This window comes from Prenolepis imparis, unplaced genomic scaffold, assembly GCF_030444845.1.
Source record: "Prenolepis imparis isolate NDT839.2.m4 unplaced genomic scaffold, iyPreImpa1.0 SCAF_6, whole genome shotgun sequence".
In the NCBI taxonomy this organism is placed as follows: Eukaryota; Metazoa; Arthropoda; class Insecta; order Hymenoptera; family Formicidae; genus Prenolepis; species Prenolepis imparis.
Window position 1 is genome coordinate 1,174,994 of NW_028141164.1, and position 27,180 is coordinate 1,202,173.

General features: G+C 41.8%; 1 protein-coding gene and 2 long non-coding RNA genes across 5 annotated transcripts in view; 2 read left to right on the top strand and 1 right to left on the bottom strand.

Annotated features, from left to right (window-relative positions):
• Positions 1-15,843, top strand: part of LOC145937301 (uncharacterized) — a 45,280-nt gene extending 29,437 nt beyond the window's left edge. Inside the window, exons 3-4 of one of the 3 annotated variants that reach the window (XR_014425533.1) lie at positions 14,294-15,146; positions 15,528-15,843. This is a non-coding gene — a long non-coding RNA (uncharacterized LOC145937301). Of the gene's footprint in view, positions 1-14,293 lie in introns of all 3 variants that reach the window. The other 2 variants (XR_014425532.1, XR_014425531.1) reach the window with 2 other exon arrangements.
• The window catches only part of LOC145937085 (neurotrimin), a 280,339-nt gene that overhangs the window by 204,159 nt on the left and 49,000 nt on the right, over positions 1-27,180 (bottom strand). The window lies entirely within an intron of this gene.
• Positions 24,707-26,139, top strand: LOC145937444 (uncharacterized). Its single transcript, XR_014425557.1, has 3 exons — positions 24,707-24,880; positions 25,776-25,895; positions 25,976-26,139. It is a non-coding gene; the product is annotated as an uncharacterized LOC145937444 (long non-coding RNA).

The following is a 27,180-nucleotide window of genomic DNA, read 5'->3' on the forward strand; positions in this document are numbered from 1 at the left end:
GCTGAACTGCATATCAGTTGCAGATATAGGCTCATAGAGAATTATTCTAGTGATTATCGGTTTATTATATTTTGATTTTATTTTATTTTATGATTGCTCAACGAGGCGATCTGACATAAACTTCCAAATGACATGCACACTTTTATACGGAAATAAAAATTATGCACTATATATTCTCAAGCAAAAGTACATAATCTTCGATAGATCAAATTAGATTACCGCGCATTAAAATCTGAAAAGATGTCTTATTACGATATAATTTATATCACTGAGATTGCGTTTGCGAGAGAATTTTCTCCAATTTCATAAATCACGATGGTAAATTGAAACGAGAACCATCGTCGATTCACTGCAATGAAAATTAACGTCGCCCTTTACGGAAACGTTGAATGAGATTCTGGCGTGTCTGGAGTGCATTAATCGTTTCGTCATTAGGAAGAAGATTCTGGATACGAAACGCGACGGGGTAATGAGTAGCTTCATTAACGCCGCGGCTGTTGTTTCCCAACCGCGCGCGAAAACTTTTGACCGAATTATTAGTAATTTCTTTTTGCTCCAAACAATTAATGACTTTACGTCCGATGTTATTGTTCATGTCAACAAAACAATTGACGATCGCCGATTGTTTCATTAAATGCTAATAGATTACATTATTCGGTTATCACGCAAATTGCTATTAATACTGTCGGCGTGTCAAAGTTAGATAAAATAATTAATATTCTACGCGTGTTTCAATTATTATATCTGTAATATAACAGCCCCACATCAGAAATCCAATATGTTACAGGTGAGTTTTGCAATAGTTGTACATCTGTTACACGCATACATATATTGTGGTTCGCAAAAAGAGTTTGATATAAAAAATTGTAACTGCACTCTATTTTGGCGAGATTAATAGTATCGTGACATTCGCGCGGATGTTCAATTCCTTATCGTACATTCGCAAAAATAGTTATAACGATTCGCCATCTATCTACGTACAGTTGAAATCCATTTTTAATGCGCAAATGCGTGAGCGCGTGAACGTGCTGCTGCGGAACGAAATTTGAATTGATCCGTGCTATGCTCGCCGAGAGTAAATGCGCAAGGAAGTGATTGCGGATGATGGACGATCGATGCAGGGGGATGATAAAGTAGTAGCGTGTGGCGGAGAAATATCGACGGGACGCGCCCCCATCTATCAGGTCCTTCCCCTGCCGTCTCTCTCTCCTCCATCCGCCTAGCCGATAATCACCGGCTGCCAACCAAAGTCAGGGATACAAGTAAGATCTTGTAGGAAGATTTGACTTGCTTTCGATCAATGTAGAGAAATTCAGCGACGCGGTGTCTGTGATGTTCCGTTTTAAAACTGCTTTTCAGAGATATGTGAGAAAAATTTTGGAAAATATTATCTCTATAATTTCACACGAAATTTTATATAATCTTATATATGTACATAATTTCTTCAGATATCAATTATTTTAACAAATATTTTTAAATATAACCAGATTCTTTTCCCGGATTATCGTTTTTTTTTTACGATAACGCGAGGGATTTTAAAAAGAAATATGATCGATTGTAAATTATGAAGTCGGAAGAAAGATTAATCGAGACCTCTCGTGTCTATCTCTCTTTACATATTGTCTCGCTGCGTTAAAAAATCAAAAGTGTCAGTTCTGTGTTCCACGAACATATTAATACGTCGTACGGATGCGCTCTACGCGGCACGCAACCGACTGTCATCCATCACACTCGAAGATGCACGCCGGCGTGCACTCGCACCATATACGATCGTGCCATACCATATGCGAGAGCGAGGTGCGCATCCAGTTAAAGAATGTGAAATCCAAGTGCTTTCAACTCCGCGGCAACTCGCGGCCATAACTCAGTCAGTCGCTCGTCGGTCGGTTAAGAGTTGGAAAAATTTCACGGCTGACGTCATCTCTCTCACACACGTGTACAACGCGCACCCGCGTGCACATTTTCATCCGATGACACGTGTAGCCGACACTATACTCGTTCGAGACTCTAACGAGACGTTAGTCGATTTGTTGTAAAGTTGCATCTCCCGAAACCGAAATTTCTCATGGTATAATTGACTCGACTGCATCTTTCCGCTAATCTTGGAATTACTTTTGCGACACATTAATTATGATGCGGAGGTAGATAAGAATTATATGATATAAAACAGAAATTTTCTCAAGTTTATAATTTATGTCTCATGCTATAAATTTATCCAATATTAGATAGTGCAAATTATACACTTATTGCATGCAGGGATTGACAAAAGTATCAAAATTCTTCTTTAACTGCATTCGTGTGCATATATGCGTGTACGAATACATGCAGCCTAGTCGGAACATAGGAATGGAGATCAGCATACGTCGCGTATTATTTACAATTGGCGGTGATTTATGTCTCTGGGCCGGATGAAGGTAGAAGGCAGGCATGGGGAAAACGGAGAGAGGAGAACCGAGAGCAAAGAGGTGCAAGAGAGGAGAGCGAAAGAGAACGCGGCCGCCTTGCCAGCCAATTCCCGGCGGCCCGCTATATTTACGAGGCCCATAAAGTAGCGAGCACGACCGCGTATATTGCCGCGTAAATATCAGCTTATGGAAATATAGAGCTCAATATCTGCCTGCCTGCCTGCCTGCCTGCCTACCTACCTACCTACCTGCCTACCCAACGCGCTTGGCAGCTTTTCTTCCCTTTCCATTCGCAGGGGCATCCTGGGTATCCAGGGTAGTTCTCGCTTAGCTCGTTCGTAATCGCGCAGTTCCGGGGAAAGAATCAGTTCGGTCGCAAACTCGTGTCGTTCCTCGGCGGCGGATTTATCGCCCGGCTTTAGACGAAAAGCCATTTGACGATGGCAATTAGCGTCATGCGGCGAAGAAACGCATCGGGTCTTAATTATAAGGAGGACTTGGAAGAGAACAGGTTTTTCTTTCTCTCTCTCTCTCTCTCTCTCTCTCTCTCTCTCTCTCTCTCTCTCTCTCTCTCTCTCTCTCTCTCTCTCTCTCTCTCTCTCTCTCTCTCTCTCTCTCTCTCTCTCTCTCTCTCTCTCTCACCCTCTTTAATGCTTGAAACTTAATGTCTCGGTAAGAGTGTCCAGTGTGTTACAATCCGCCTCCTTAACATACAAAATTCATATTTATCGATTATTACGAAGTATCAGACGTCTAATTTATGCTTCTTTTTAATAACATACTTTTAATGTCATATAATCGCACGAGGTATTTTCTATGCGCGCGATGATGACTGATATTAACGAAAGGGCATCGGACCATATGCGGTGCTAAATACGTATTTCACGAAGGAGCTGGTCAGAAGTCTAGAACGCGACGAGGACGCCTGTCGCTGGCTGACACCATTAGCGCGGCCATCAGTCACCATTAACACAGATGTCCGTGTGTTTCCGCGAACATCGCATTAATCACACCTATCCACATAAATTTCCGCCGGTCCGAGCGAAGCAACGAAACCCGAGCTCGTCTTGACACCTTAATGGATGATAAATCAGAAATTCATTAAGAGAGGGGGGGGGAGATTAGGACAGATGCGACGTATTTATCAAATAGAATACGATTTTATACGACCGTACGCAAGCAAATAGCTGGTATTTTAATCTATTCGCACTATTTTAATCTGTCATGCTGATACCATCGATACCAGCGAATTGAAGTGACAATCTCGAGCGCGTATTTCCTGTGATTTGTGTGCGATTACCGTCAAAATATTAACGGGAATACGAGAATACGACGAACCCATTAATTTTATTTTATCTTCTTTCTGTCATTTTAAATATAATCAATAATAAAATTAATGCAACATTCGTGTTTATGTTAAGATAAATGTTAAGCTTGAAATGAAGGATTATTCGCTTTAGGCTTTTCATCTTAATTAATTTCTATGAAATCTTATGAATAGTTTATCATTTGATGAACATTTCGGAATACCGTCTAATGCGGAAATAGAGGAGAGGATACACAACCAGTTTCTGTCTAATAATCCTTAGATAACTGGAACTGAAGAGACTGATATGCCTAATGGAACTATATAATTATAATATCTAAAGTAGTCAATAAAAACTCATCGGAAATTTAAGTTGATATTAAAATGTATCGAGCTTATTAAACATGCGCGGAGCCGTTCTCAAAGTCTTTCGGAGTAAGATCAAGCGCGTTGATAACCTCATAACACTCGTCACACATTTCCGTTGATCGTATTGTATACATTAAGCCAACGACAGATTTAAAATGTAAACGACATGTAAATTTAGAAAAAAAATGGCGCGTACGATATTAGAATTTCAACGATGAACAAACTTATTTATTTTTACTCGAACGGCATCGTCCATCCGTAACATCCTTTACGGATACCACCATACGGGTCTTAAAAGCTGTACGGGAGTCAGCGTTTTTGATCTCCGCTGACGTGTTTACGAGAGCCGTCTGGCAATTAATCGAGATTTATGGCATACTTTTGTAACGCTACATCAGATGAATCCATCTTAAATACCAATGCGCCGAGGGACAAGTTTAGGACCGGGTGGCAATGCTGGCAATTCCACGCACTTTTTATCAGAGACAGCTGCTAAGCGTTCTCCACTGCTCTTTCCCGTCTCGAGGCCCACCGTTCTCATGTGAGAAAAAATTACGAGAGTTACGCGACCGACGATCGCATCTTTTTACTCCGCCGCGCCGTCGAAATTTTATGTTCCGTCGAGTCTTTTCTCTGTCGAGATCCGATATATTTAAATTGCAGATTCTCATGTTTCTTCACGAATGAACATTTATCGCGCCAATGAGCGAAACACGCTCGACAAGAGGTAACGATTAAAATGTAATTTTGAAAAATGAAAGGAACACAATCTTCCTTCGGCGATAATTAGTCTTCCAAGTTTTTGCGAGTTAATATTGCAGGTGGCTGTGTTTAAAGGCCGAAAAGTTCACGAACGCAAAGTTGCTACTCGCATACTTTCAATCTGATTACGAATACGAAGCAACGGAGATCAGGAAAACCTTAGGATTGCGCTCCTGATTGAAACTCCTGCACATATTTCCCTAGCGTGTTGTCGCGCTTTGGCCACCGGTTTGTAGCAGGTGTAACGAGCAACCTCCCGCTGCGGCTATTAAGCTTTAGCCAAAATTAAACCTCACGGAACTTGAAACCCCAGAAGTTATTATCATGCCATTGCTCTTACACGGACTCCCGGCAAATCTTTCTCTATCGGTTTACCTCTGTACTTGGTATGATATTCACCATCTACGTAATTTTCATGCCAGGATAAGAAGGATAACCGTGCAAAAGCATTAAATTTATCGCCAAAATTTTTAATACAGTTTTATTTGTTTTTATTTTTATTTTTATTTTTTTAACTATGAATATATAATCTCACACACATACACAAAGATATTTAATACAGCGCTAATTATCGAATCTATTATAATTAAATCCCAACGAATAATAATCTTTTGATTTTATCAATGATGAAGAAAGAAATATACATTTACGAGAAATGTGACTGAATTATGAGCATAATATTAGAATAGCGGCAAAAGTTGGAAACGACAAATTTGCTGCTTAATAGCTTTCGAGAAAAGGTTACACTAACGATGTCCACGCCCCCTCTTGAAAATGTTACGCCTGCCCCTTTTCTTTCTCAAGTGCGCCCGTTTCTTCGAAGGTCGCCAATTGCGTCGACACTCCGCCCGATAATTACGATAGTCCCTTAATGAACCACCCCTCCGGAATCAACGAGTTCACTCAATTAGAAAACGCCCATTTAAAAAAAGTCACGTCATTAATCCCGATAAAAATGACAGTGTCGCATGCGCGAATAATTTCGCGATTCATTATCATGCTATTGTATTTTACGATAAAGAAATTTCAAGGGAGCCGACACACCGCAAACTGTCTACAAAAAATAATTCAATCCCCAGTCGGGCGGGCGGTGGACTTTTATGGACCCCGAGTTACAAAAGGATACACATTACCAATTACCTTTCGTACCGCGCCAGCATTCGCATACATCATCCCGTGGACACAAATGAATATATACCCGACTCGCGCATAAATACGTTCGTGGCGCGTAGGTGCCGACTGATTATAAAGGTTTAATATCGCTCCTTGAGCATTTGCGGTGAAGTAATGTAAGCCGCCGGCCGAGATGTACGAGCAGCCAGCGGCGCGACGGCGAGAACAAGAGGAAACGGAGAGAAAGAGGAAGAAGGCGACAGAAGCTGCGAGTGTGTAAGAGCGGGACGAGAGAAGAGAACCACGACCAGGTGAGGCGGACAACCGGTGGTAATGGAGCCGAGAGCCGACTGTAAATAATGCGGCTTATTGTTAAATCGCCGCGGTCCCAGCATCATTAACTCTATCGCAGATCTCGCTGGCGCAGCGGGTGTCGCGGTAACTCTTACCTCGAGTGGGTATGCGTGTTGCGAGCACAATGCCGGCTAATGATGCCTCGAAGGCGGTATATGGAGCGAGCGCCTCGTTGAGAGAAGATGGCGGATATACGGCTACAAAAAGAGATAGAGAGAGAGAGAGAGAGAAGAATGACGGACGAAGGCAGGCGTATGAGAACATGTAGATCGTGGTGAAAGTGAACGAGAGTTGAATGCAGACACGATGAAAACGGAACCCAAATGTTGAACACTTGGAAGCTTCCCAGCCAATAAATTCGGAACAACGATAAGGAACAAGATAAAAAGTAATAAAGATTTAGTCGTACAAACTGCTTATTCTAATCTCTTTTTTTCACATTTATATTAGTTACGTTATTAAAACTACACGCGTATTATATCTATGTTGAGGCAATTAAAAAAAATTGTTTTTTCTTCATTTATTAAAATCTTTCTTTGGAAAATTGAATCTTCTCCGACTCGCTTGATTACTTTTATGATCGGACAAATTTCCATACACGAGATACTATAAACGCGATATGTCAATTGGAATCAAATACATAGGGAAAAAATGAGAAGACAGAGAGATGGGATAAAAGCGCGAATGAATGAAAAAAATATCGAACCTGCCGAATGCGCAGCCAGTTTTACCGAGGCATCGAAAGGGAGTATGAAGGGAGCACATGATGCGGTCGTAGCAGTGGTGTGCGCATCATCCGGAGCCGTGCCACACGTCACGGGTGCTGCAAAGGCCGCCGCAGGGGATGACCCTTCATCACCCATCAATGGTGGTCCCCGTCCCCCGTCCTTCTCCTCGTGACCACACGTAACGCCGCCGTACCTAGCCAGCGACTCACGCTGCGAGCGTACCCGTCGCTAATGAACGTCTCAATATTCATGCTGAGCGTTTCCATCTCTGGTACCACGCGACGAGCATCGATCCGGTTTACTGTTGCGTAACATGCAACCAATTTTCCTCTTTTTCTCCACCATCGTGGACCACCGGATTATATTCTTTTTCTCTTCAACCAGAACGGTACGTTTCAACCCGAATGACACAAAGTTGTCATACTAAAACGTTAATTTTAATTATGTCGAGCGTGAATAAACGAGAAAGCTGTTTCGAGCGTACTCAAAATGTAGCGTGTTTTATAGGTGTGGAACGGTCTTTTGACAAATTCTGAAAAATTCTTCGCAGGCACACATTCATATAATGTAAAAAAAAAGTTTAAAATTAATCGAATACTAATTCGAAAACACATAGCTTTACATAGGTTTTTAAAAAATTGATACGATCAATATTCTGTATATTGCATGCTTGTTGAACAAAAAGAAATATTTTCTTAAAAACATTTGATGATAATTGTAATACTATCATCTTTATACGATATTGCATCTCAAGGGTACAATTATATTGTCACGCGATATCTTGCGACGTATATAACGTTTATTGATCGAGTTTGTAACGATAGCTCCTCCGAGGATTGAAAGTTTTTCGATTTCGTTCGCGTACAATCATGAATGATATGGCTTCCTGGTCTAGTTCTCTATCGTAGAACGAAATATATATTTGGCGTTTTTCGAAGATAGGTTAACTATATGGGGGATTTGAAAGGAAGAAGTTTGAAAGCTGAGGGGCGACGATTGTAAAATTTACTGTTGTAAGCTTATGAGATTTCTCAAAAAGTTTCACATTTCAGTATTACGATATTTATAAGTGTATGTGTGTGCGTAATGTGTCAAATAATATTACGTCGTGCTGTTTTACAAATCGATAACATAATATTTTCATATAAAGGATAAAATAAATATAACATTACCATTATTTATAAAAATTTATATTTCTATTATAATTAATTGCGGTGTAAAACTTGTAACCTTTCATGTACAATTTTTGGAAATAATAAACTATATTAATGATGAATTCTTTGAAATGGCTAACAATGATCTATGTATATACATCATTACAGTCATAATTGTTTTCACAAATGACAAATGATCTGCAATTTGAAAGATGCGTATATCTCAACAATGCAAACCAAAGTCAGAGTCGGCGCACCATGGTTATAAATAGAGGTTCGATGATGTTTCGTATAACGACTACGGAGCTACAGGACGAGTAATTAATTTTAGTTAGACAGCTCTCGTGGCGTAGAGTGAAAGGCGATAGATATTGACTTGCGTCTCCCACAACGACGGTGGCACGGTGGAATTCACGGCGGGAGATGAATTCGTATTGTTGTACAGCCGTAACGATGTTGGCACATAAGACTATTTGCAACTGTGTGTGTGAGAGAGAGAGAGAGAGAGAGAGAGAGAGAGAGAGAGAGAGAGAGAGAGAGAGAGAGAGAGAGAGAGAGAGAGAGAGAGAGAGAAATCGTATATTTATTTAGGCGCCCTGGGATATAATCCCCTCAAGCGCATACAAAAAGAACCTGGTTCAAGAGAATTTACATATTGTTAATAGTTTAGTTACAAGTATGAATTGAGTACATTATTAGACATAAAATACATATTTACAAGATTTGAAAACATTAAAAGTATAGATTTAAAGAAAAGAAACATTGAATAAACAGAATATATAATAATGTAAAAATGATTGATTTTAGAGTAGAAGTAACACAATAATACAAAAATACAAAAATGCAAAAATAATATATAGTATATAATATAACAATAAATTGATGATATACAGAGACAGAAATACAGAGCTCACTTTAACACGTCCAAATCATACTCACAAGGAACAAAGAGAGAGAGAGAGAGAAATTGCACAGAATCTCAGGATTATTGCAAATAAGGCTGTCAATTCTTCATTAGTCTCCAGAATAGTCAAAAAGAAGCAAAGGGAAATACCATCTTTGCTGATGGTGTATGGTCCTGCAAGCGGGCAAAACCCAATTTCTACACTGAGAGAAAAATCCATGATTTTTCCGATTAAAAATGATCGGATAATCCGATCAAAAGATAACAAACGGATATTACCGATCTTATTAATCGGAAAAGAAAACCGATCAAAGTTAAAATGACCGATCAAATATATCCGATTAGAAAATTCCGATTAGCAAACATCCGATCAGAAATATCCGATTAAAAAACATCTAATCGGAAAGATCCGTTTGTTACTTTTTCAACGGATAATCCGATCACATCATATCCGATTAATAGATCTTTTAGTCCTGATCGGAAATTTCCTATTATATATATATATATATATATATATATATATATATATATATATATAAAATATGCATTCATTTTACATTGGACAATTTTCATATGCGGAAACACGACGTTTCGACGCTGCTCGCGAACTAGGAGTCGCAAAATCACATAACAGTCGCCGCGTATATAATATATATATATATCCGATAATTGTCCGATGTAAAATGAATGCATATATATATATATATATTTTTTTTTTTTTTTAATCCGGCGTTTATCCCATCACTCCACTGCTTATTTTATTAATATATATTTATCAATGTACTGCAAAAAGGAAAAAAACTTCACTCGCACAAGCACAGAGCTTAATATAGAAATTATACGGAATTATATTCGTAACACGACGCAATTGTTGCAGATCGCAAGATGTCGCAGGCAATGACTCGGCGATTAATGCCAGAAACGGGTCTCTACGGCTCTGCGCAATACGTTCTGCGCCGGTAATATTTGATCGGATATTATTATATTTGATCGGTTATTATATTTCATCGGTTATTATATTTCATCGGATTTATTTTTGATCGGATATAACATATTAGATCGGATATTGAACTTGATCGGATAAAATACTTTAATTTTATCCGATCAAGTGCAATGTCCGATCAAGTTGTATATTAATCCGATCATATTTGAACGGATAAATAAATGACGGCTCATTTTCCGTTCACATTTCACCGAAAATAACCTTTCATCGGATATCATCTTATCGGATAGGTTTAGATCCGATCGAAAAGTACTGAAAATCGATCGGATACAGTGCTGAACGGTTTTTTCCGATTAAAATTGCTGGACAATTTTCTCAGTGTACAAATTTCTTTTAACGTATAATAAATCATAAGCGAGGCTTTCTGAACGATCCAAAGAACTGCGTTAGCTGCAATAACCATTTTGTGTATTAGGATCAAAATAACGTTACTAACATTTCATCCGAGGAAATATTTGCCAAGTCGTCTCGAAGAAGCTAAACGAAACTGCATCATTTGGTAAAAGTTGTGTCATTACGTTTGGGCGCGACATACATAACATTGTCCACCCGATATTACACCGATCCTGCTCGCTTTTTCTCTTTCGTTCTCTCCCCGCTCTTTCCCTTTTTCTCTTAGCGCCAACTGACGCTCTCCTTTCTCTGCCATATACTATGACACCCTCGAAGAAAAGTGCTCTCTCGCGCTCGGCTTCTCTTCAGAAGAACGACGGCGATCGCAGACGATGTAAAGAGGGCACGGACACGAGTAGAAAGAGCAACCACAATTTCGCCGCACAATCGCACCGCTGCGGAAAGGGCGACGCGCGGAGCGGAAGCGGCAAGACCGAGGGTGGCGGCGGAGTTTTTGCTACGGTCGGAGCTGACCGCAGCGCTGGACACAGCAATACCGAGTTCCCGGTTTGGCATTTTACGGAGCCATTCGAGCAAGATGGTGCGTGATAATGGCGCCTTATAGGGGAAAAGCAATTTCTGTCCCGCAGACCAGAGAGCCGCGCCAGCCTCGCCCTCGGCTCTCTTCGTGCTGCGACGGTTACGACATACCGCGGACACGTAGATTCTCGCCTCTTAATGTGGCGTCTAGTATCGTGCTCGTGACATCGCGTGTTCTCTCATTCGGGGCCTCCGTTGTGTCCTAAATTAGATGTACCGTGGATAATACCATTTGTCCGACGGGTATATCTTTAACTACGGGCTTCAAAAGCTGTCATGTTGCATATAATGAGCAGATACCGGTTTACGCACGAATATATACGATACTCTTTGGTGCTACTATTGTAATTAAGGCGCAAACGTAATATATGTTTCCCACGCTCGTCAAAGTTTGTAAGAGTGTATTCGAAAATTGTTTACCGCAATATCTGTTGATATAATATTAAAGCGTGATTTATAAAATCTAATTCGAGACGTATATTTGCATGGAAATAAGGCCGAAATCGAAACATAAAATAGATTTAAGATTCCCGTATGCGCACACAAAAATACACGGAACGCAGGCAAGGACGACGACGAAGGCTTTTAGTACGAGTCTAGTTTATGAGTGTCGGGCATAGACATTTGTTACGCGACAGCTCTCGGCCGTCGTCGCCGCGGAAAGAGCAATGTGTAATATTTCTCCAGCGCGACGCCTACGCTTCAGCCCGATCCGTAAATCCGTGGTTTATAACTTGCGGATAATGTGTTTATCTTTTATCGGCAACATAAATATTCGGAAACGCGCAGATTACATCACGGTCGCTACGAGTAATAGAATCCCTCCTCAGTTTTAACTTGAGACGTTACGAATCTCCGTCTACGCAAATAACGAACAGGCGATTTAAATGTTAATTTTCAAACTATACTCGATCATAGTTTCGTGATACTGATAGCTCATATAAATCTTGCATTTTTTTCTTGGCATAAATCAAGACGCCGATTAAATCGTCGTCGAGTTTACAAGCTCGCCAACTTAATCTTCAGGATGAAAAAAGAGTGTTATAATTTAACGTCGCCATCTCTCGGTCCCAAATTACTCGAGCGACTAAATGGACTGACTGATGTCTGGAGAATCCCGGTATATATTTGATCGAGGCCGTGTAACCGAGTGGGTAACGTCGTCGGTTGGCCACGAGCACGTGACCGCCACTTCATATTCGATCGTATAAAGCGAAGCGCAACGCGAGCGAGCGAGCCAACCTCGCATCTCCACCCCGTGTCCTCGCCAAACTTCGCCCGACCCTCCGCGGCAAGTTGGCCGCACGTTTATAACCGTTCTGCACGGTATGTCTAGAAGTCTCCAGCTCCAGCCCCGATCTCTCTCTACGACTCGCACTCCGGTTCGCCGAAGGGAACGAAGGTGGGCGGACAGGGAGGGAGGGAGGGTGAGAGAGAGGCTACCAGATATAAATTTCCTGATATTCGACCGTTCGTGTCGTTTGAAATGGGGCAGTTTTCTCGGGACCTAATGGTTATTGCCTTTCTCGGCGGACATATTGCGTTCCATCCAGTGCAATGTGTGCGGCCGATATATCAGAGCTCTTCGCTCTCTCGGCTCTCGGGCTCTCTCGGATAAGGGTGGCTGTCGGGGGAGGCGTGGATGTAGCGACGAGAAGAGAGGGTGAGGAAGGGACAGAGAATATATGTGTACGTGTGGGTCGCTTTACAGCGAGAGAGAGAGAGAGAGAGAGAGAAACGATTCAGCACACACACACACAGAGAGCGACATGACAGGGGGAGGTAGCCGCGAAGAGAGGAGGAGAAATGTCGACCGCGCAGCTACCGGAAATCCCTCCGCAGCGGAGCACAGCAGTCCGCTCGGTGGTCGTGCCCTGCCAGACTGCAGACGGGAAGTGGCCGAGGTGTGGCCGCGGAGTTGAATTATTACAAGCTGCCCCGCCATTCATACAGGATGCATGCCCCGGCCGGTGTCCGTAAATCTTCAACGCTACGTCAGCCCTCGACTTCGCGCGCCGCCTGCTAGCGGCTGATGTTATTATCGTTGGCTTAAGCGCGAATTGAATAACGCGCGTTCGGGTGGCGCACTGACGAGGGGTTAAGTGATTTTCACCCCATTAGTCGCGACACGTTGCCCGGACGGAGCTGCCGGACGGAGCCGAAGCTCCGTCTTCGCCGCGCTTATCCATCTAGTTTAGCAGTGTCTATGAAGGATAAGATTGATTCGCGTCGTAAGAAACTTTCATAAACAAGTCGTTACTCGGAAGATGGATGATTAGTTTCGTCGATTAATTTAACGACGTTACACGTAATCGATTTTTACGCCAAACGTATAATTTTCATTTGTACAAATGATAATTCAACAAGAGAAATTATTAAACAGAGAATAATTTCATACGTAATATTCATCTTATTGATTCAAAGCTAATCGTCGAAACTAAATGCTTGTCATCAAAATTGCATGGACAGTTGTAGAATTGGTTTACATTACGATTGCACTTTACAATCCAGTAACGAGCCTTTATAACCAGAACGTTAATGGATGATTATGAAATTGTCGATTAGCTACGCCGACTGGTCGCAATCGGCTCTAATATAGAATTGTTTCCGTCTTGGCACGGAATAACACCTAGCACTTTGGCAAGTTCATGCAGCCAACATGCACATGTGCGCAACGATATTTAAAATAGAACTTTGTTTTCCTTTGTGATCGCGCGTAGGTAGCGTATAAAATAACGTATGAACAGATGTTGCTATGATTAAAAGTATGTTACTTGAATTGAATCACAGATTGCCCCCGCGTTCGATAACGCGTGTTTGAATCGATGAAAGGATCCTAATTTACACTCGGTTGATTCCTTTCAGTTTATACTTCAAAGAGAGACCATGTAACTCGTGCAGCGCACAAAATATAAATAGTAACTCTACTGAAACACGAGTTAAACAAGATGAAACATGAATTGCGATTTTACACGATATAATTTCTACGCGCGCCTAATAAAAGCTTTAAGTAAATGAATTATATTATAAAATAACGTAATATGATCCATTTTTTAGTTATTTTTATATTGCAAATTACATCAAATTACAATTTATTTTTTTAAATGCTTGTTATAATATTTGCCGGTGTCTCTTATATGTATAAATTAAATGAATTATATTCATCGTAATAAAATTAATATACGAGCGCGCGCTGCGTGTAAAGATTTTTAAAAAATCATAACGTATCATGTAAAAACATAAATGTTAATTTAATTTTCAGGATACTATCAATCGTCGGACACCACTCTGCGATCGATTCGGTCCCGGAGATATCAATAAATGTGCAAATATCGATAAACGGTAAGAGCCCCGAGAATACCATTTTGAAAGGAGCGGCTGGAGGAACGAATCGACTTAGGCAGATTCCAACAATCGAACAAGAAATACCATACAATCTCGAGTTCTGCCGAAGGTAGGCGGGAGAAACGTACTCGGATGCCGAGCACGTATTGACAACCTGGTCACCGACGCGCTCAATGGCAACCCCAAATAGAAAGAAAGGTGAAAGACGTTTTCTTCCTCCGGTCTCCTCTATCCCGTTCAATCCTCTTGCCAACGCCTGGGGTCTTGCACACAGGAACATTTTTACAACGGTCAGCGCTCTCTGATGTTCGAGCAAATCTCCGCCGACGACTCCTCGCATGCAGTCCAATTTAACTAAATCCTTTCCGCTTTTCCTCGCCGATGGAGAGGCCCCCGGACGAGGGTTGGTTGGGGGTGGGAGGGAGGGGGTATCCATACGTGAAGATAAGATTGGAAAAGTTGTATGAGGGGCAACTTTAACGGCTATATAACCATTACAGTGCCGATAAAGTGGAATCTAGTGTCTTAACGGTCCGGAACGAAATTCCGGATATAGCGTCGTATATTCCAATGGAGTTAAACACGTTCAGATACTGGTCGTCTGCCCGCCGTTGTGAGAAGTGTACGCGCTAGTTTATTGATCGATCGATCCAAGAGAAATGGTCAGGGTAACTTCCAACTATCTATCCTACTTTACACGCGCTTATGAATCCGTCCATAAACAGGGATAACGGACTTTGGGTTCTCTATTGGATAAGAAAATTTTACAGGTACGATTGCATTTTACATCTCTCGTGGACAAAGATTGTAAACCCGTAAACTTGTTACGTTTGTGCACATTTATTTATGCACAAAATGGTATAATGTTATATAATAAATATTATACACCTTTCTCTTTTTTCGACAACAAATTTTATAATTAATTTTTAATCAGGGCATCTCGAATGTGTATTATATTACAATTTCACATTATGAAACTAAATTTATGTACGATAAATGGAGTTCCTTACGGCAATATATATGTGCGGAAAACAGATTGATAACATATGTTATACCAGAGACAAGAAGCAGTAATTTTAAATTACAACGCGAATGTTGTTGATGTAAATATAAGGATCGCTGGTAGACGATAATACATATTTGTGCTGCAGGCTACGTTTGCCATAACTCACCCACGGGACTGACAGCTTGCATAATACCCGCGAAATTGGTTTTATAAGACGACGCCAAGCACTGCTTCACAACAATGCCATAAACGCTCCGGGTAAATTACGACTCAGTGGCGTAACAACGTCGGCGGAAAGAATATCGAAAAAAATAGCGATGCGAAAATCCAAAATATATTTTTTCAAAGGATTTTTTCATTATTATTAAAGCGAGAAGAGATGTATGTTTTATATTTTAATGTTAAAAATATATTAATGTCAAATATTTGTATATATTTTGAAAAATAAATTTTTATTGAAATATACATACACAATAGGTTAACCATTTTTATGTTATGTAAATAAAACAGACGCGTGAAATATTTCACATAAAAAAAAAATATGTCGAAGTTTACGAAATATAGGAATACGTTTCGAGAGCTTTGTTGAATGTATAGTTGATCGATATAACGTTGCATACGACACAGGAAATTGAATATCCTTCATATGGACACCCATCATTTATGGATGTATGAACCTTACATTGATACCTATGAAATGATTGATGCTTTATATTTAATGTTAACTTCACATACACACGCATATTTCTTTTTTTTCTGATATAGAAATATATTTATAAATATATTATTATAATACTTTTAAAACATTGATATAACAGTCTAAAAATAGAAATAAAACATTCAATATCTTATCAGAGATTCCTAAAATAGTATATTCAACAAAATATGATATTAAATATTAAACTGTTAAATTATAGAATTTATCGAGAATACTTTTTCTGCAATATTTTTTTAAACATCAGGAGGGGATTGTAAAAGTTATTGATACTCGTTAAAAAATTGATTGTGTTTTGTCGAATCAACATATATGTATACAGCGGAGGAGAAAAGCGTAGGCGCCAAACATCTCTGACAAATGGAGGTACCATAACTCTACACGAATGAAAATGTGAGAGAATGTCTCATACACAAGGAACTTCAGCATTCGCTGAGTTATAATCTCTCATATCATTGTTTTATGGCAGGACCATAAACAATTCAGATGCACAGGACTGTGTTTCGCCCGTGAGAGTAAGCAGGCTGCGCCGCGCAGTGATTTACCGAAAGCCGTAAATTTTTTAACTTACTGCGGATTAGATAGCACCATCTGAATGTAAATTCATCGTGACAAAACTGTGTCAGATACAGTCGACGACAAAAACTCCCGGCGAGCTCTCGTTCGAAACGTAGACCTCGGACAATTCGCGATATTACGCCACTGCCGCGCGATTTGCATAAGATAAATACCTACGGAGCGAATACACCATCCATCTCGGTGCCCGCGGCCTAATTTTATTCCTCTACCGCGTATCTCTTTTTATGCGCTTCGATTCATAATTTCTTGTTTCTTCATACAAAACGAGGATATAAATTTTCATAATTTTACATGTTGCATACACAAGTTGCATGCACAACCGGACAGCACACGTGTAACGATAAACACACTGAACGAGATGACTTCGCTTAAATGACTTTGCTTTGTAAATGACACTCTCTATATATTATAAAAACGAGAGAGGAAAATTTCAATACACACGCGAAATATTTCGGCGCATAAGTATCGCGCGACGTGCGAAATAATAAACTCCCTATGTGATCGATCCTTCTCTCCCATCAGAATAAAATTACGTTTACGTATCACTTATATAAAATGGACCCATAACATCATTCGCCCCTCGATCATATTTCAATCCTGACGGTTCACCGAGCGGTAGCGTTCGATCTCGTTTCTGTGCCATTTGCCGCGCGCAAACGATCGTCATAAAGCACCCCGCGAGAGAGAGTCGGTGCGTCGAGAGAAAAAAAAGTACGTCCACTTTCACGGTACACGAAAATGGACACATCTCTCGCTCTTTCTCTCCCTCTTCCTGTCTTTTTTCCTTTTCTCCCTTTCCCTCTCGTGTTTCTTCGAAGATCGCCACGGCACGGTAAGTAGCGGCCATAATCTTAGTGTATGCACGCGGGCATCGCTGTAAGTCCGCCTGTAAACGGCCAAATTATTCAAATGTTCGCACCCGACTAGTACGGAACGTTAGCGTATAGCGACGACAAGCGATTCGCGAGCAGCCAGCTCACCCAACCGGCGACCGCGTAACTCCTGTTCCGCGTTCCACGACGATAAATTGGCGTCGATATTGCGGCCAATTTCCAGAATGCGTTTAAGATGTAGCCGTGTTAGCGCTCGTGTAAGGCTCGAACTGCTGGGGGAGTTCCACGAGAAAGGGAAGGGAAAGGAGCGCGATTCGTATACCGTATACGTGAATAGCGCGATTATCTTATGCGAATGGCAATCGTTTCTTTCGAATTTCGATACGGAGAGAAAATCAATTCCTCCGCGTGTTTTCCGTATTTTTCCCGAGAAACAAAAAAATTAAGTTTCGTAAAAAAAAAATTCCTCAAATAAAAAAACAAGCGTAAACTTGGGAAATATAGCGCTCGCAGTCTTGTTGAGCAATCGTTGAGCAATCAACAGTACGATAATTAATGAATTTACGCCAACGACGATCGCGATTCGAATATAAGCGATCGAAAAGAGAAACGAGACTGCTCGTGGAAATGGAGGAGCAAGAGGCGAAGGTAAAAAGGGTAGTTGAGTTGCGCGAAGCGGAAGGCTAGTGGTGATTTACTGCGGCACGTCGTGCGCCAGATTACCCCCGCAACCCTTACAACGCAAGCCACCTAACTCCTCGACTGAAAGTTGACGGAGAAACCAGCGCCCGCGGCCACCCACGTCGCAATAAACGAGCCAATTAATATTGCTTCCCTCTTGCGCTCGCTACTGCCCTTGACGGTTCGCTGGATCATCCCTGTGCGTGGGTGAATAATTGCATGAACGTCGCCTAGACGAAGGATCGTGGTTACCCGCCATTACCGAGCGTGAAAATTCTGCGGTCAAACCGCGCAGATTAGTGGGATAGAATAAATAGAGGAAAGGTCTCTCTCCCTCTCGCGTACTTAGTCTTTGTGTCTTTTAATTTATCTATAAATAAGAACGCGTCGACTGTTTGTAAATTTTTCATCGATTATTCTCGAGTAACTGGAATAAAGTGTGACGGACTCAAAAATATATATATAAAGAGAAAAAGCTTGTAAATATTTCTTCGAAGATTATATTATCGTCACATTGTCAAGTATCGCATCAAGTTCGTTAACGCGCGGTTTTGATACGCGCTCGTAAAAGCTTTCCGGTGTGTTTTACATGCAAGAGATCTTTGTTCGGGCGTGCCTTCGTAAGTCTCGCCCTGAAATATAAAGGAAATGATTAACGAGCGAGCCCACCCTCCTTCATTTTCACGCCGTTTGTTCTCTCCCTCGATATTTACGAACTCTTGCCATAATATATGGCTATACGCCATATACGTGCGTAGACTTATGGCCAGTCATGTAACGCTACATGGAGAGTTTTAATGTAACGATAAATGATTGTTCAAATTTTTCTAGAAAAAAGAAACGTGCAACAATTTTTTCAAGATTTTGGAAAGAATTGTATTTTGCAACGCGAAATCGTAATCTTTAGGATATATATGATAAATGTAAAATGTATCATTTGAAAAAAGAGCTGATATATTAAAAATATACAAAATTACCTAGCATTTGAATTATTCTACCATTTCTAATCCTCTTCAATATACGTGCTTGTGCATTAACGTCGTGCATTTCATACATATTTCGTACGCGGAGCCTTCATACATTTCAAAACGTAAAATGATGGATTGTCGTGATGTTAATCAACGTGGATAAGTATAGAGCTGGTCTAAACCCATCGGAGAGGGAAAAAAAGGAGGAACGTCCAACTTCATTTACCTTCTCACGAAGCTCATAACGATACCGACATTTGTCAAAAAGTGCGATTACGCGGCGGCGAAACTGGCAGCCGCGACGGTGTTAGCAACCGCCATCAGTCGCGCGGCGTTGTTTTAATGCCCGCGTGATTCTGCGCCGGGGCTGCGTGATGAGGCCTCCTAATAACCAGTCGCTCACACGTCTGGCTGCCACCCTTTCCGCCCGTTCCGACGGCACCAACCTCACCCCCACGGCACCCCGGCTACACCAAGCCAACACCCGACCCTCTCTCCCCTTTAGCAGCGAGCTGCGAAACTGTGGCATGTCGGCTTCGCATCAATCTTGTTAAATTACCCGCCCGGCCAGGAGTCGTTCTCTCGCTCGTGGATTGATAAATTGCCCGGTCCCGTCTTCCGCAGACACGTAACGCGCTCGACGTCGCGACCTCGAGGGTAGGGCGAGGAACGAGACGAGAGGGACGCCACGTTACCAAAATGCGTCGAGGAAAATCAAATTAACGTGCGCGGCGCTTCGCCTCGCTTTCTGACAACGTGGATCCACTCGGCGCGCCGTGCTTCTCTACCCAACCTGTCCCCTGTCCCTCAACGGTTTGGACGCCGCGGCAAGCGTGAGTGATAGAGGAACGGCATAGGGGCGCAGTGACAGTTGTGGCTTTCAAGATGACTTTTTGCTGTCGATGAGTGAAGCGAATCCAATTTTCATTCGCCGCGTTTTTCAGCCGATTCATTGTTTGCGCGAATGAAACGCTATTTATAATAATGACTAATTTAATTGCATACTTTTAGATCTAGCAATTTATGGTTTTAATTATAATAAAAATGCTTACCTCGAAGCAATATTCATATTTTATGATTCGAGAATGCTAGTATTTGCGGCAAAATTAATTTCTTAGACATCGAGAGGTTGAAATTTATATAACGCGGTAATTTTATTCAAGTTAACATTATGGCAATTCATACAAGAATTCTGCACATATAAACGTCCAATATCAGCCGTAATCTCTTACCAAGTACCGTCTTACCTTGGCAGGTACTATTCCTTCTCTACCTATTGCTAGTATTCCACTTGCCCCATTCGGAGCTGTGCTATCGCCTTCAGCCCTGCGATGAAGATAACTATCGGCTCGTTACACCTACCGAGCATCGTAGCGAACGTGTTGTAACCAGGACCAAGTACCACCTAGTCGGATCACGGAATGAGATAGAAAGAAGGCCAACTAAGCCATCGCTGATAGCGTCTCTAAGCTTGTGGACCTGGCTACCCAGGCGAACGCCAGTGGCTAATGGTAGGTCCGCGGCTTTAGCGCGGCAACGCGACCATGTTGAGTCGGACCAAAGTAATCCTTACATATGGCCGAGAGATTCCACGGGATTAAGAAGGCGCGAAGGCCATTGTGCTTGTTTTCTCTCGCCACGTTGAGTGTCCTTCTAATATCTGCCGCGATTCGACTGCCTGCGAATCCACTTGGTCGCGATTCGGCGAATATTCACTTATCGCAGCGAATGAACGTTGAAACTCACCCGCTTCGTTTATACCCGATCTTGAATGCTAAGACGTTTCATTTATGTTTTACGTAAGATTCTTAATCGTGTGCTTCTGACATGTAAACGCTGATTATTTATTGGCATGATCGTCACTGCTTGTACTCGTCAAAGAAATACTCGTGAAAATCAAGATGGATAAGATGGTCAGATAATGTTAATCCGGTCTCTTGTTTCGTGTGAAGATTCGTGAGAAAATCTTTTAGCGAGTAAGCGAGACACGATGAGGCAACTCAAGTTTCGCAATATCAATGTGCTATTTAACAAATAAGACAAGATGATTCATCCTATTTGTATATATTTTTTGAAACGATATGTACAAAGTGTTAAATATATATATGTCGATAATTTTTACATAATTTTCTCTGCATGCTCTACTCCCGAACGTTACAAGTATATAATGTCAATTTTATTTCATTAATATATTTATATATATTTATATTTATTTTATATCAATTTGAATGAAAATCTGCATCGCGTATAAAATTGAAAAACACATGGCGAAAACATCTTGAACCTCGTGAAAAGACGATTCGAGGAAAGGAAGACTGCGAAGGACATAAATTTCGCATGGAAGAATCAAGTGGTAGGTAGGTAGGTACAATGTATCGCGGCAGGACTATACTCCACTGGGTTTTGAATGATAAATGGCCTTCAGTGGACTGGCTAATGAGTCGGCTAGACTGACTTATACGACTCTGCTCCGTTGGATTTTCCAGCGAAGGACTCGTGCGCTACCGGAAGGTGACGCTCGCGGGAGTAGCCGTCGTATCATCGTTACGGGCGCTCATTATTCAAACTTACCGCGTTCCATCTATCTCAGTTTTACATCGCGGGAGAGGATGTGAGCTGCGTGACGATGTCGGCGGCTCGAAATCCCCCGGCATGCATTATTCACAGTTTCATATTGAAATTGCACGAGGGGCACACCGCTGCCTGCGCGAGGAAATGGAAACGCATTTTATCTCTCGCCTCGGCGACAGCCCGTCAAAGCCGCGCCACGTGACAGACAGCCTTGTTTCCACCTACAAATCTACCTGACGTTTCGCCGGTCGCTACCGAAAAGCCTCGGTGAGAGGAACGAACACAGAATTTGACTCGCGTAGAATCAAATACAAATCATCATAACTCAATGGATTGCGTCATAGATATATTTATTTTGTCATTCTTGTACATTTTACATAGAGTACGCGTAATATACGCGGCAAACGGAAACTTGAAACAGATAACGCCATTTTATTAGCGCAACGCTTAAACGCTCTTCAACTACTACGATATACAAGACGGCTATTTAGAGCTATTTATAATAAACCTGTCGTGTGAGAAATTAAACGATATTCTTCGTCGCTTCGATAATAAGATGTACACAAAGATCGTGACGATAAATAGGTTCGCCAGTTTCATATACGATTGCGCAATATCATCGGTCATTCCTTAGTCCTACGGTGACATAGTGTCCCTCTAGTGACGTAATGCCAAGGTGCGTCCCCATACCTGTTTCGAATAATGCACGCTGCGAACAATGACGTGCGGTGATGTATGTGGGTTACGGGTCGAGCAGCTGTTGCTCTCGACAACTGGTTCCTCACACTCCCGTGGGCGCTCACAATGTCACAATGACGTGTGAGCACTTGTGACAGCATCGTGTGGGTACTACATACTACATTGGAGTTTGTATTACAAGCGCTTGGCTGCACGCAAGGGTGGTGCGACTCTTGACGCTCACTATACAACATACGCCGCGCGCGTATTTCCAAAATATATCCGAAGCCGGCGCAAATGTGATTAGCTATTTTTAATCCAATCGACACGTATATTTTTCTTCGGAATACAGTTACATAGATACAAGACTGAAAAAATTGTCGAACGATACGTCGCATAATTAGCATTAATTATTAGTACAGCAGCGCGATATACTTGTAAAAACGTACATCTACCCCTATTTAAATATTTTTACAATTTTTTTTTAATTTAGTAGAAAACATAGTTGTTTGAAAAACTGAAAAATGTAACAATAAAGGGTTAATATTGTCAGAGTATACGTTCGAAACTTGCCTTTAGCCATCATCGAGACGTATATTAATCTCACCATCATACACATAATGCGATACCAAGCGATAAGTAGTCCAATTTGGCAAGATACGTCACGTGAACCCATCCATGTCGAACTTAGCGTGCTACGCTTTGTAAAGCCTCAGCAGCTTCGCCCTTCTCGACACCGTGCGCAGGCTATGCAACGGGCTCGTATTCGCTGGCTATCGAGTCTGGATCACGTCACGTCGCGTCGGATCGCGTTACGCTCTCGACACTGATCGAAGATTAGCGCCGCCAAACCCCTGCCACGATGCTCTCTCTCGTTCTCTCCCTTCAATCCGCACCTCGTCCCTACTCTCGCTACCTATCCACCCTACACCATCCCTCGGATTGCATTCAAATCACGCACAAAGAGCTCAACTTGAGAGCTTCTCTCGTAACCGCACTAGTGCCGCGCCTATCTGACAGCCGCATCTAACGGATTTTTAACGACCTTTTGTTGGCCGAAAAAAGAATGCGTATAAGCTTCCGATAGTTGGTCGGTCCTGTGAACGAGACAACGCACGGAAACGATGATCAGATAGCGCCGGGCATGAGGTACCTTTTGATAAATCCATGCGTCGCGCAGCATGATGTAAGAGAAAGGTACATATTTTATAAATTATCCTCGCCGATGCTAATTTGAAATTACAGCTACCGTGAAATCGGGATTGTGATTTATTAGCGAAAGAATAAACATAATTTATTTTTTTTTTCTCGTCGAAATATCCGTGCCTATAAAGCTAATGAACATTGTGTGGACACAACCGCATAACAAATACGCGCCACAACTAATTATCCTAATTTAACTAATAGATCGTGTAAATTACAATCAGCAGTCGTTGAAATTACCAGCAGTCTAATCGTAAATTATCGCATGAAACACCTTTGTTTACACGGCTCTCCATGACGAGGGAATCCTGAAATTCAATTGTTGTCGACAGGTACGTACCTTAAGTACGGCAAGTGATAAATGACTTCTACCGCGCACCTCGTCGTTACCGTCTCGTTTCGAACTTCCTTGCTCGTGGCATAGTTCGTTTAACGTCACGTCGGATCTTCAAGATGGCGGTGAGCACAAGGGGGAACGATTTTGCGAGAGTCGTTAGCACGGCACCGAACCACGCCTCCTGCGAGGTCGCCTCCGTACGAACGCGTCGTGTTCCACAAAGAACGGCTGAAAGGCACTCGAGGCGAGACTAGAATTGCTGGAAAGACTCGTGAAACAAGAAATAATCACCCTATTATCAAGAGTTTAACGAGGCTTCGCTTATTATCGAACCTCGTCTATCTCTCCAGAGCTCCTCCGACGAAATGCCGGAGAACTGGGCTATCCAACCGAGGAAATATGAATTTCGCTTCCTATATTTCACCGACACCTCGCGACATTAAACTCACGTCTTATGAAAATATATATATATATGATATGCAAGGTGCGCGAGATACGAGGTAACGATGAGACATTGTTAATTGAATGTCTCTCACATTTATCTCTTCACGTGTCTTCGAATGTTTTGCTAAAGCAGTTTTGTACGCAACACGGTTTAGATATTTAAAATAATGTATATTTCCAGAGCGATGTGTATCGCGAATAATGCGATAGCGTGTTTTTAAAAAGCAATGTTTATTTATAACCAAGAGTCCCACTTTCAACGAAAGCCGCATCCGTTCGCGTGAGAAATGAAAAAAAAGAAAAAAAAATAGTTGCTTGTCATACATTGCGCGTTATACTACTTAATGTTGTGTGTCGCCTTGTTAATTTCTGCACTTTAAGTTATAATTAATGCGCGCTGAAATGTAAGACTTGCGTGAATGTTTATCGTTTTTCTGCTATAAAAACCCGTGGTTTCCGTTCCACCTCTCTGTTACCTTCCATAAAAATGTAAGTTCCGCAGTAATAAATCACTTTTAATCAACTTCCGTTTTGATACAAGAGCTCGTTAAGCGAACGCCGACGAATGTGCTGGAATTAATAATGCGATAATCCTCGGTAACGTATTGAATCAGTCAAGAGTGACGTTTCAAAATCATACGCTCGAATGCAGACGCGGGACGCTGTCTGTTATATTCATAATTTAGGACGATCTTGATATCGAATTGATAGCGTCAGGATATACAGTATAAAGACAGACGCGTATCAATATGCAAAATCAATTTTGTTCGATAAGTCGTCGACGAGACTGGTGAAGAAATCGTGCACAATTCGTACCATTCGTTATTGCAAGTAATGAAAAATGGTCCCGAGCTTAGATAGAAGCAGGTCGCGTCGGAAGAGATATAGATAGGTAGGCAACTACGGGAGGATGATAGAGTGGGCCTATGCATTCGTCCGGTAAATAGCGTGATTGATCGATATTATATTCATAACAGGCAACGACTTGTCATCAATCATATCCCGTCGCGCATAACTGCGGGTCTCTGTAATATACCTGCCCGGCCGGTATAATACATTACGCCTCCAGTTCGTATTCAGTACACCGGGTGATCTAGAAACATTCTCCTTGTGCCTCCCGCGGAAAGCGCGCACGCTAGAAAATTAATGGCCTCGACAACGGAATGACGCATTGTAAATACATTACACGTGTGTCTCATTTATTTTCTTTTTTTTTCTTTTTTTTTTCTTGAAACGCAAATCGAGAACACGGATCACTGTCAACAAAATGTATACGACGCGCATATATGTAGAGTAATTGTAAAAATATATTCCACAATCGAAATATTATATTTTTATTATATGTATAAAGCTAGTAATCTCTCTCCCTCTCTCACATATGTAGATAGACGGACGCACGCAGTCACGCGCTTGCGTTCTGGACGCGCGATGGGTTGATGTGCGTGACAATGGGGTCCGGTGCTGACACGGTAGCCTTCCCCCGCTGCCACTCAAAGCCTCTCAGGTAACGCGATCCCGGCAGCCTAAATAAACAAGCTAGAATAAATAAAAGCTATTCTAAACGTCAGCTCGATGTTTGCCTAGCTGTCACGGAAGTGGAGGGCACTCTCAGTCTCAAATGGATATCGAATCGGCCGTTTACAGTCCTCTTCTTTCGACGCGCGATAGGCCACCGTTCTCTTCACTGATGGCGTTTGAACGATATTTTTATCATCGTTAAATTGGCAACGCCAGATCTAGACTCGGAATACAATGTACACATAGTTCAAGTTTAAAGTAAAGATATAAAATAGAATAAAGCCTCTCTCTCTCTCTCTCTCTCTGTAAATCTCTGCATTAATATTTAAGGCACCGTCAGATATCAGCATATCAGTGGATGTGGATATAAAATACGAATGATTAAGGTAAAAGGAAAAGAGAGAGAAGGATGACGAGAGCATCGCTTTCCAGAATGATTACAAAGTTGGATAGATATCGAAATAAAATTCCCAATTAATGCGTTCTTCGTAAAGAACGGGAAGCGTCGATTCCACGTTTCCTCAACGAGATCGGGAGCAATCGCGAAAGACGTCCGAGATAAGTAGACAGGCGGGCACACGGTTGTGGAAGAAGCAAATGAAATTGACAGTCGACGTTTGTCTGCGCTCTCCTCTCTCGCTCGTAGTCTCTCTGTAGTCTGTCTGTCAGCATGACACCGAGCGACGCCTTCTTTATTATACATTCAATTATTAGGCGCTGCGCATGACAAGCGCTATTGCATATTTATATCTGCCAGCCGAGGCGAGCTCAGCCGGATAAGGGGGTTCCTGACAGCCCGTCACGAGCATACGTTAACATTCTTAATAACGTACCCGGTTTGTATACGTCCGACATGTACACATACGTGTAGGTAAACGCACACAAGCTACGTAGCTACGCGTACATGCACGACGCATGAAATGCACGTGCATATCCACACATCCATTCGTCGGGACACGAACGTGTAAAAGCCGCACGGCAGTGGTGTAATTTCAATACACGAGGAAGCTATCAACCTTTATAACCTGTTTATTACGATAATACCGTAAATTTGCATCGCGTGTTCCCCGTAATCGCTCGCCGCGGCGGATGTCATATTACGTTAACTACAGTAGTAGTTAAATAGGCATCCGGGGAATAGGCCCAAACCGGCGTACCCTGAAATTTGCGCCACTCCTGGTGTCTACATGGATATCGGTTTCAGGACGGTTTAATGAATTCCGCTTTGAATTTTACGTGGCAGCTTGTTTAACACTCGACCGATGAAATAT